This window comes from Larus michahellis, chromosome 5, assembly GCF_964199755.1.
Source record: "Larus michahellis chromosome 5, bLarMic1.1, whole genome shotgun sequence".
Lineage (NCBI taxonomy): Eukaryota > Metazoa > Chordata > Aves > Charadriiformes > Laridae > Larus > Larus michahellis.
The window spans coordinates 46,341,190-46,353,346 of NC_133900.1; positions in this window are offsets into that span (position 1 = coordinate 46,341,190).

Below are 12,157 nucleotides of genomic sequence, written 5' to 3' on the forward strand. Positions count from 1 at the left end.
CACCTTTTGGAACTGTTCAGCATCAACAGGCTGTTGCAAAAAGACACTCGAGGTACGCAGAGAGATTTGCTGTTGAGATTGGGGCTGTTTGTACCTGAATCCCCAAATGACTTTGCATTGCTCCAGAAGGGTGCCCTGCTTTGGCACAGGAGACACCCCCCGCCCCCCGTCGCCCCCCCCATTACATCATGCTTTGGATGGCATCTGGGATCTAGGGAGACAGGGCACGGGGGGACCCAAATGGCCTAGACTTCATCTGAGGAAGACACAGGGGTTTGAGTGGGCACTCCGAGCTGGCATCGTCCAAACCCAGTCTGCCCAGCCCCACTGCAGCATTTTCCACCCCACACATCAACGGGAAGTCCCAGAGGGGGCCCAACCGTGTCACCATGCAGAAGGCACGAGAGAGATGATCCTCGCTGGGAGGAGCGGGTGGCAGGAGGTGAGAAGACAGGTCTTCTCTGTATGCCTTCGCCTGCCCGTGCATGGCTGCGTGCAGAAGTTAATTGCAAAATGCTCCGCTGCCTGAACACTTTTGTGATGCCTTTTTTTTTTTTTTTCCCCTATTTCTTCGGCCTCCAACTTGATGTTGTATATAATTTAAGGCTGGAGTTAGGAAGTGTGTGAGCTCCTTCGGGGATGCCCTGACAACACCCCGTTGTGTTTCACGCTGCCTGGGCTCAGCCCCGTGAGCCGGTGGGCAGTGAGATAAGGAGCTGGAAAGCTGCCACCCCACATAGGGGCTGAACTCCCTTAACCTCCGGCAGGCTTGCTGGCACATTCAGAAAAACCTAGCGAAAGAGCTGAACTGATTTTTCTCTTCAGTAATAACAATTTTGTACTCATTTCCCAGTCTTATTTGCTCAGAAGAGAGAGGTTTCCACCCAGAAAGGTGGCTTGCAACGAAGCGGTTTGAGGGGAGGGAGGTGGTGCAGGGGTGAGGGGGACGAGGGGTGGGAACAAGGTCAAGGCGCTGCCAAAAAAATGCTTTGCAAAGCCGCTTGCAGTTGTGTTTGTTGGTTTAACCCCTGCGGATGGGGCCTGTGATCGGTTTTGCTCATTGCCTGCTGACAGGATGGGAACACGCCTGGTGCACGGAGGCCAGAAGAGTTGACCTAATAGGATGATCTGTAGGGGACACCATTGTGGCCTCCTGGCCCCAAAGCCCATTAATCTTCAAATGGGAAAGTGGAGATAGCTCTGGCCTCGAGTGACACTGCTCATTTCAGTCTTAACTTGAGGGCCAACCCCTTGAAACACTCCCAGACACAGAAGGGTGTTTACTGGTCCTAGAATGTCCTCCCTGGTAGAGGCAAGCACAGAGGGGGTTATGATATTTATAAAGGCTGCTCCATTGGCTCTGGAGCTCCTGGACTGATAGCCTGAACTTTCTATTAGCCTTCTCCATGGATAGCACCGTGCCATCACTGCTGGGACAGCTGCCAGCCCCATCTGTATGGCTGCAGTCTGTCTCCATCCCAGACAAGCCAAACACCGTGCACCTGGGGAATGATCGGTGGTGATCTGTGCGTTGCGCCTTCTGGGCTCTGCTCTGCACCGAGTGAGGATGGAGACACCCAGGCAATGGGGCGTGAAACTACTGTGTCTTTGTCTGCTGCCCATCAGCTTCCAGAAGTAAAATGAGCTTTTTCTGCCCCGTCTGCTTTTCTCATTCACATCCCAGCCTCCTCAGACAACCAATGCTTTAAACACACTTTGCAGCAAAGCAGGCTCAGTGCTGTGAAACTTCCTTTTACCTTTCAGTGCAACTTGGTCTCTGCTCTGGCCTTTGGGCTGACTCCAGGGAGACCCCTGGGCTGCTCGGCTCCCTAGCACTTAGCTGCTCTGTCCCTGCCTTGGTGCAGCGTCAGGGCTCCTTGTTCCAGGAGGAACGCTGTATAGTTGTACCGATGACCAGACATGTCGAACAGGGTCCCCTGGCATTGCGCGATGGGTGTCCCACCTTCTCCTGCAGCTCCTGAGACCGCAACAGCCTGCACATCCATGAAGCTTCGCTCCAGCACTGCTGGTGAAGCCTGTGGTGTGCTCAGCACAGCAAAGCTGTGAGATTGGCACGCGGCTGAGAGCAGGCGTCTGTTATGGTGTCTGTGGCTTAACTCTGGCATGGGCTAAAGTTTAAGGTGTGAGAGAACGTTTCAACCAAAGCCTTTGGGTCCTGTACAAGTCCCTGATAGGGTGAGGAGGTAGAAGTGCACCTTAGGTTTTCTGCTGGGAAGCTCCACATCGGAACTACTTAGGTGCTAACTACTGGGCACTTAAAATTAGTTTTTTACAGTTAGTGTTGCTATGATAATAATACAAACAGTAATGTTGCACATGCTGGTGTTACCAGGGGCTCATTCAGGAGTCAGGCATCTATGGTCCTAGGAGCTGTACGCACTGCAGAAAAATGGTCACTGCCTCCATAAAATTAAAGTAATCTGTGCCTCTCAGGCAATACTCTGAACGGGGACTGGAGAAAGTCAGTGGCACAACCATGGATACTTTTTCTCCACATAGGTATTAGGTTTTATGGGTTACATATCTTCTTTCTGCTCCCAGTGGCACTGTACAAACAGATACAACCATGCTGCCAGCTCTACATTGGCACCACCCCTGGAGGACTTCTAGCAAGCAGCTGTGTCTGTGCCCTCAAGGTCTGGTGCTTAAGGTTTCTGTCCATCCATCCCGGCCACAGCAACCTGCCGTCGCAGGCAAAGTCAGTGTCTCACAGCTCTGATACTGCTCAGATCCAAAGCTCGAATGCAGAGGAGCTCAAATCGACAGACACTGCAGAGAAGGACGCGGCAGGTTTGCAGTGCAAATAGACCCGGTTGTAATCCCTCTCAACGCTGAATTACGTGCTCAAGACTTAAGGGTGAATTCAAGGTAATGCTGAGGTCAGTAACTGTGATCAGCATGAGGAAAACCCACCAAGCCTCCGTGCTCTCCTGAGCGCTCTGTCCCTTCGTTGCCCCCTTGACTCTTGGCTCTGCGGGGAGCTGTACCCCATGCAGTTTGCTTTGAGCACCCTTGTGTGAACTTGTAGCAACAGGACAAAGCAGAATCTCCGAACAGGACTCTGAATGGGGCTGAGAATTTCTGTGCAGAGTAAGGACTTTTCCCATTAGGTCACAAGTAGAATGCTAAATGACTGCAAAACAAATTATACGAGACGATGGGTGCTGCAGGGTTTAACACGCCCTTTGTCACTTCTCTACCCACCTTCTGGATCACAGGCAGGAGATGAGAGCAAAGCGTTCCTCAGGCCTGGAGGGTGCTGCCTACATGCCATGTTGTGAAAGAATTTTGCAAAGAAAAATGGACATCAATGAATTAAGGTCTCACACTTTGAACCAAATCAATACCACAATAAGGAGAAGTGCCTTGTGCTCTTTTCATCATGCCCGCAAGGTTTTAAGGCACAGAAAGGTCTCAGCCACATCTGTCTCACTGTGGTGAAATCATGGCATTTCCTCTCCTTGTCTTCAGCAATGTCTGCCCACTGAATCTCAAGGACGTTGTGCTTTTTGTCCATGCTTTGGGCTACAGCTGTAATACAAAGGGTCCATGCTGTGCCTGGGGTAGAATGAACCAGGCTTGTCTTCATCTCAACCACGTCCACCCAGTCTGTGGGGAAGAGACTGAAGTTCTCCATGCTTCAGCTCCCCATGGCCAGAGTGCTGTGGTTTTCAGGCTCAGGACACATTTTAGCAAGGGCTTGAAGACTGAGAGTGTAGACAGAGAGTGAGTCTAGTGTGAGGGATGAGCTGGGATGTATACTGGGCTGCAGCAGTAGGGACACATTCAAATCACAGGTCCAGTCGGTTGATGAGAGCAGAAGTGTTCCTCTAAGCTGTGTGTGGCCAGGCTATACCTTGCCTTTGCTTTCCTCCTCTCTTTGGTCTTTCACCCCTCTCTCCTCCATCCTCTCCTCCTTTTTCACTTGTGGTTTGCCATGAATTTGTGTCCAGACCTCATCAAGGTCTGCCATCCCAGGAGGAGTGGAGAATTACAGCCTCACAAATTAGGAAAGCCCCAGCTCTCGCAAAGCTGGCCTCCCTCTCTCTCTTTGTCCTTCTTCTCAGAACATGCGTGAAAGAAATTCGTCTGTTCTCCTACCTCCCGACGATGGGACCTTTTGGTGGTTTTCTCTGGAAACAGCATAATCCCATGTTTATGAAAAGCATGAAGCCAGGGCACTTAAACTGGATCGAGTGCCTGGGGCCAGCTCGGCAGCCGGTGGAAGAGGCGGCAGGCTATTTATCCCCCCTTTTTTTGTCCTTTGGAGCAGACTCAAGGTTGTACTTCTGTCTGAAGCAAATAAAGACAAATAGGATTTGGTGGATATGGAAAAGCGGAAAAAAAAAACCCTGAACAAGCAAGAGATTTATGGTTGCTGTTTGCCAATGAAAACACAGTGGGAAGAGTCATCTGCTTGCAATGTAGATGGCTGTAGGATGGAAAACAAAGCCTGAATTGATTGTCTTCCTCTATAGTCAACAGAGAACAATTGGCACCTGTCAGGATGAATCACTGCAGCTGAAGACAGTGTCTCGAAGTGGTGGGCTGGATCTGTCCGGGGACTTCGAGCTGCCCAGTGACTCCTAGAGAGACAGGAAGGTCATCGGTGTGGCTTTGCAGTCTACCTCTTCAGTGCTGGAAGTCCGGCAAGATGCCACCCAACCCAGCTCCGGTGGAGCTCCCCTCGTGATAGCACGCTGCTGCCCGTCCCATCTTTGTTACCCCAGGGACTGTGAGCAATCTGGAGTCAGGCACCTCAAAACCATTACTTTTTTTAGAACTTATGCAATCTGAAAAAAAGAAAATAGAAAGAATAATGTAAAGGCTGCTTTTTTTTTTTCTTTCTTTCTTTTTTCTTTCCTAGCTGTCTGAGTAATCAGGGATTTGAAATTCCAAGGTTTTCTTTGCAAGTAAAAAACCTAAAAATACACATATTTTTGTATGAGAACTGCCATTCTGACATTTATTTCAACTCCAGCACTGGCTCTTTTAAGAAATACCAGAAAACACAAATCTTATGGGCAATGCAGACAGCTGGTATCATCTTCCTTGTGGCTTGAACATGGGAAACCACACGGTAATGTTGGAGAGCTTTACTAATCCTCTAATGGTTCATAAAGAATGAAACCTTGAAAGAATAATCTCCTCCTTCCTAACTCTGCCACCCATCTCAACCAGGTGACAGGGAGAATTAGCACAAACTGGGGACCTGCCCCAAATGTAGCCCATTCTGCGCAACTTCAGCCTTCCTGCAAAACTGGAGGGAAGGGAGTCAGCCAAGGACCTGGAGCAAATGCAGGGAAGACATATGAGGTATCTGGGAGAACGGAGACTCCTTGTAGGAAGAGATCAGAAGACATAGGCTTAATACAATAGAGAGAAAATGGCTGTGGATACCTTCAGGCTTTTATTGCAGCTAGAGCACCAGTTGAGGTCGTGATGGGTCTTGACCTTCCCTTAGGGTTGGACCCTCCTCCATGATGCTTGATCTCCCCATGCCTCAGGCTTTCCACCTCAAAGGGTTTGCTGCTTGAGGCTCAGCTGTGATCTATAAAGCCCTAGTTCCTGCTGGCTTCACCCAGTGTAACAGGATCTGCTTTTTAGCTGCTCAGCAGCTCCAGCTGTCAGTTTTCTTTTCAATGTCTCTGAGATGCTCATTACTGTCTCCAAAGGAAAGATATTCTGCTCAATAGGGACACTGTCACCATAAATTTGGTTCCAAGCCTGTAACAAGATTGGACAAAAGCAAATTTAACTATGTGCTCACCTCCTCTAGCAAAGCAGAACCTATCAGACACTTCTGGTCTGAAAGCCACCACACAGATTGTTCAAGTGGCTGTGACTGATTGCACGGGGACTAGCCCTACTGTCTTTTTTTCACTCAAACTGAAAGACGATGGAGATCTGGTACTGAAGTGTTCATTTCATCTGTCGCAAGTGAAGTTCATGAAGAACTAAAGCCTGAATTTGGACCGTTCAGAGGTCCGGTGGTGAGGGCAATTGTCCCTTCTCTCCTTGCCTTCACCATGTCATTGGGAAAATTCTCATTTGCTAAGCTCTGGGCTCTTCTGGGCTCCTGCTCTGTGGACCCAAGCAAAGCCACAGGCATCGCGTTGGGCCGTGCAGAAATTACAAGCTCTTTGGTCCAAGTCCTATCCGGTCTCACCCTGCCAAGGAGAAGCAGAGACTAAAGAGGGTCTGTAGCAGGAAATCCATTTCTGGTATCCTGGCGAGTGTATGACACATGCCAGGCTGCCTAGTTCAGTGAGGTCTGCTTGCTATTAAAGCGCAGGAGACCAGCTGAAGCACTGGAGACCATTAAATGCTACTTTTCAGTAACAGGCTTTTGAAACCGGCTGTTTATTTTTATATACGGTGAGCTGCGCAATGAACGCTGCAGAAGAAATAAACGCAAAGAAAAAACTTTGATTTTTGGGTTGCAGGATGGAAAAACATCAGACTATCAAACACGTCTTCCCTTCTCCTACATCCCAATCGTGGAAAGCCCCTTAACAGATATATCAGCTTCTTCATCACCTTGGGATAATGGAATATCCAGACTCCATGGCTGAAATGTCAATATTTTGTGCAGGATGAAATGTGTTTTTTAGCTTACCTGGAAAAGATTTCTTGGAGTAGGGCTGACAGTAGGCATATGGATCCTTCATCCAAGCCTGCCACCTATGAGGCCTCAAAACAAGGTTAAGAGGGATGAAACAAACCAAAATGGTTAGAAGCCTATCTATTCCTAAAGGGGAATATACGATGTAGTGCCAGGGATCGGCTGGATGCTGGGACTCCAGGTTGCAGCAGATCCCTTCCTCCAGGTTTTCCAACACTGGGAAATGGATCGTCTTTAAACCAAGCAGCATTTTTAATCCCAGAAGCCAGTTCTGCTGTCACAAAATGGGGAGCACACCCAGTCAGACTGAGCGAGTACAAGCAAACACTGGAACAGGTGAAAAAGCACATGCTTTCCTTGAAAATGTGTGAAAAATAGCATTTAAAAATGCTCATTTCACTCAGAAGTTCTCCTAAGAATTTGGAAGGCTCCTCATAGAAAAACAAACTGTTCTGGTTTAAAACAGAATAAGAAAAGGTCACATTTGGTGGTTTTACGTCACCCTTATTTTCTCTCCTCGTCTTCCATGGTAGGAACAACGAAACTCAAAATGAAAACATGCAACAAAACAAGAATTGTCTGCAGCTATTTTTATTTTAGCCAAAGCATTGAGGACTCTCCCCATCAAACAGGCTAGTGACATTTATTATTATAATAATTATTATTATTCGTAGTAGTATTTGTATTATTGGTATTATTATTATTATTATTAATGTAACTAATAATATTCTTTCATATGTATTTCCATGTGGATAAAGGAGCCAAACCAGATGTCTGTCTTGTCCAGGCAGTTGCTTCTTTTTTGTATGGCACTTGATAGGCCTTTCCAACTGCAGCTGAGATATTTTTTTTTTCTTGGTGAAATAAAGAATATGAACTTTAAACTTTACTTCATATTGGCCAAATTGAAAACTCAATGTTTTTCTCAATGCAGTGAAAAATGGAAAGAAAAACCCCTCTCAAATACCTCTGCCCTGAATTTCAGTTTGATTCAAAAAAACCTAAAAAAACCCCACTAGAAAAACCATAGCTAAACTTTAAAATTGATTAAACGTAACTTATTTAAACAATTATAAAGTTTAAAAGGGCTAGACTCAAAATGCTAAAGTTAAAAGCAAAACTTTTAAAAAAGCTTTCAAAATTGCTTGCAGGCAAATTCTGAAACAAAAGGAAACGCTTGAAGGTTTCAATTTTTGTTAAAATATTTTGACTTTCTCTGTTCCCCTCCCATTCCCCAAAGCTGTGACTGACTGCATTTTTTAGGATAATATCTGAGGACCCCGCAATGATGGAATGATGCTGCAAGACTTTGATGGCAAGGGGAAGCCCATGCAGATAAGATATATAGTGGTATTCCCACGTGGATATGTGAGTGTGGAGGAAGAGCTCAGCTTTTGCAAATCACAGCCAGATGGACCTGGGGGAAGGAGATGCTTGGAGAGGGAGTGGGAGAAGCCTGGAAAGACCCTGAGGATGGGTTGTAAAGAAGCAGAAGGTAGATGGTGGCCATCTCAGCACCTTTCCTCCACAGGGAGGGTAGGCTGGAGTCACAGACACTGGAGAAGGACGCCAAAACAGTCTTGAAAATTATCCAGATATCCTGAAAATTATCCAATTATCCAGGCTCTTTTAGTCTGGTATAAGGTTTAATTCTGAGTTGTGAAAACCCTATGGCAAGGGAGAGTTGGCCTGGAAAGTGCCTTGGGCGTAAGGCAGAGGATTGCGTGGGGTATAAGTTCCTGTGAACATCTCCCTCTACAAAATGGTCATTAAAAGCACTGAAGGTTAGGTTTGTTTTGAAGCTTCCTGAAGTCTGGATGAATTGGATTTTTGCTGCCATTTGGCCAGTTTGTGTCCCTCTGGCAGCACCCATGCTCACTGCTTGTCCCATCCCATGCAAACACAATGTGGAGAGGCTCAGCAAGGTGGAAAAAAATGGATATTGTGGCTGTAGGACTCAGATCACGGTGAGGAACAAGTCACTCCTGGGGTTCTTGACTGAGCAGGAAAATATCTGAAAGCCAGAGCCAGGGAGAGAAATGTCAGTGGTGGGACACAAGAGTGGCTGCTTTCAAGCCACCATCTGTTTTTCAAATCCAGGACAGGGTGTCCTTCTGTCCCCATCCCATGAGCCTGGTGGAGCAGGAAGGCGTGGGATCACTGTGGATTTCTTGCTAATCTTGCTTGCTTCCCACTTTCCTACCAACACCACCCAGTGAACTCAGTGCCAAGGGAAAAGCCTGGTCTGTATCGGCAGCAAGAGAGTGAGAACATGGCAAAGGAGGGGATGAGGATGGACAAGGAGAGGGGAGGTTTATCGCTGACAGAGTTAAACAACTGAGACCTTCCCCTCCACCTCCTCACCAGACCGTTCCAGCACAGTAAATCATCCAGACCTTGACGGGAAGAGAGTTGCCAACTTGGACAAAAGACTAATTGCCACGATAGGAGTCCAGTTGCTCTGGCTGGGGATTTGGGGTAATGGAAGTTGGGCCTGGGTTTACATAAATGTTATGCCAAGTTAATGCATGAATGAAGATCTGCACTGCGTGCCTTTATGAGGTCCGTGGTCCTGCTGATGGCCTGCCAACACCGCCAGCACTCGGACCTCCAAAAGGAGAGCCGGGGGGCCCCGAACCTTGGCGTGCTTTACAGTAACAATAAAACTCCTTAATGAAGAAAAGAAAATGTATACTCTCTGCTTTGATCAACGCGAAAGCCATGCGCACACAACTCAATGGCTCCTACACAGGGACCTGTGGGGAGGGAAACCGCTGTGGGGCTGGCGGAGGAAAGGGTTTTGTTCCTTGGTAGCAAACAGCTACTGTTAAAGGAGCAAAATATTTGCTGGAGGAAGACGAAAAGAGGCAGATACCACCCAAGACAGACCCTGCTGTGGCAGACTGCGGCTGCAGCCCTGGCAAGACCTTGTGGTGCTTCCCACTGGGTCAAGAGGGAGCGGGAGGTGGCCCCTGCCTCTCCTGATGTCGGAGCTTGGCTTGAAAGGGGAAAATCTGTGGCCTGAGATGCAGAAACAACAGAAGACAGCAGAAGAAGGAGGGAGAGGAGAGCCCATCTGGGATGCTCACCTGCGGGAGGAACAGAGCTTGGCACAGCAGTCCCATCCTGTCTGTACCCCAGCTCTTAAATTGTTCCCAAACCAAATTTGACTTGACCCCAAATATGCAGTATGTTACCACTTGCGGCAGGTACATAATCCATCACTATATTTGATAAAAAATCCTTGTTTTCTTGACCATGCTGGAAAACTACTTTACTGGCATGATCCAGCCAACCCCGTCCTCCTGTGCATGGTAGCCCATGGAGGTAGGAAATGGGGAAATGATTCCCCAATGGGCTGGGCTGTAGTGCTGAGCCCAAGCAAACGCTATCTTCTCGAGTTACTGATTTGGTCTCCCCAGCAGCACCTGGGTTGAAGGCGGGGGGTAGGAACAAGGAGGCTTATCTGCCTCCTCTCAGAGCAGGAGATGGACAAGGAGGTTTCAGCAAAGCCCCTGAACAGGAGGAGAAAATGGGTGGTGAAAGAGTGGGAAAAGGTCTGGGACAGAGTGAGGAAGAGGAGGAGAGTGACTTCAAATGTTTTCCCACTGGAAACACACTGGCAGCACATGGATATTGTCAGTGGAGGGGTCAAAAAGTAGATGGTAGTTTGTAGAAGAGCCTCCTTCTCTCTGAGCTCATTTATGGTTCCTTTGACACAAGCCTTGGCGCAGCTCGGGCTCTCAAATGATGAATCCCCCCAGCCCTCCCGGAGGGAAGGTCTCAGCCAGTGCCAGGTAAAACACTGCGATTTGTTTGGATTCTTTATTATTTTTTTGGTAGCAAATTAAAATTTGGTAAAACACAGACTTTCTCCAAATAGAGTTTGGTGTCACCACACTGCTCGTTTGGGTAAAAAAGCTTAAAAATAAACCAAGAAATGATAAAGAAGGCCATTTGAACATGTGGTCTCACTTTGTTTAGACCTTTTTGGGAACACAACATTTTGGTGTCCCGATGTGAAGCAAGTCCCTGTTTTGAAATTTCCTCCAAGTTATTTTAAGAACACTAAAAAAAAACTGTCTTGAGATTGAAAGAAAACATTTCATTTCTGGTAGAATTAATTTTAAAGAGTGGGTTTTTTAGAATTCCTGGTGAACTGGAAAATTCATTATTTGTTCGACTTGCCTTGTTGCCCCTGCGGGAAAACACAGTCCAGGGACATGAAACAATTTATCCAGCAACTGTCAGAGCTGGGACTTGAACTCATGTTGTCAAAATTGTAGTTAAATATACTAGCTGGGAACACATATTTTTGATCCATGTATTAAGCTTGGAGGTGAGGCATGGCCCTGCCGTCCGCACCAGGCTGCCTTGCCACGTCTTGCTCTCCAGCTGTTTGCGGCAAATCAAACCCCTGGGGTCAAGCTGTGTCATCTGAAATGTGTCGGGTTTCAGTTCTGCCTGCCCACCCCCCCACCCCTCCCTTTATATAATAATAATTAATAATAATAAAAAGGGATCCTGAGAATTTTTAAAACCTGTTAATCATTTCCATCCCGTTAGCTAACTCAGAATAATAATCATCATCATATCGACGGGCCCAGGGCATTTGCCTTGGCCTGGGTGACAGCGGGGATGTTCCAAAATTCAGCGGAGCCATACAACACGTTGGGGAACATTTCCTTGAGCTCCTCCAGCAGCATGATGGGAGGCCCATAATGAGGTGACCCCCCCAGCACTCCAAAGCGGAGGAAGAGACAGATTTTCCCCAAATAAAGCAGCCTGGCCACGGGTAAAGTGAAACGGCAAATTAATTACACGGTGAAGACGATGAGGTCAATGCTGCCTTGTTAACCTTGTCAAGCTGATGAGAGCAGGAGAGCTGCTGTGGGCTCCTGGGTCTGGTGGGGTTGGGGTGGGAGCAGGATCCTGCTGCCGCCAGCATTTGCTGTGACGCCGACTTGCACTTTGCCTGCAGAGGTGAAGTCTGGGATGCTGGTGGGAAAAACCTCCCCTCTGAGCTGCGCAGGTCTCTGCAACCTCAGTACATATAAAGCTACTCTTACAAGATGAAAACAAGCATGGGAGCAGCCTGGACTTAACCTTGGCCCTACTTTCACCTGAAGAAAAAATGAAAATAGTGATGTTCTTGGGAGAAGGAAGCCTCCATTGTCCTCCATTGGGCCATTTTCTTGCTGTGTTAATGAATTACAATGGCTTCACGACTCATTTTGGCATCTACAGTTGAGTTTGCCAGGAGTCTTTGCCACTATTGCCTTTCTGAATCCCTCCAGACAGGGTAACACATGCACACACGCTCATGCACATAAAATATTCATTGCTAGAGAGGCTCCGCTTTCTCTCTCAAACGTGGGAGCTATGTCCTCACTGAGGTCCTTGGGGATGCTCAAAGGGAAATTCAATTCTGCACCCGCTGCGGGTAAATTATGAATGGTAGCAATCAGCCCAGCAGCTCCTATATTAGCTGGTGTGATATTAAAGTCAGCA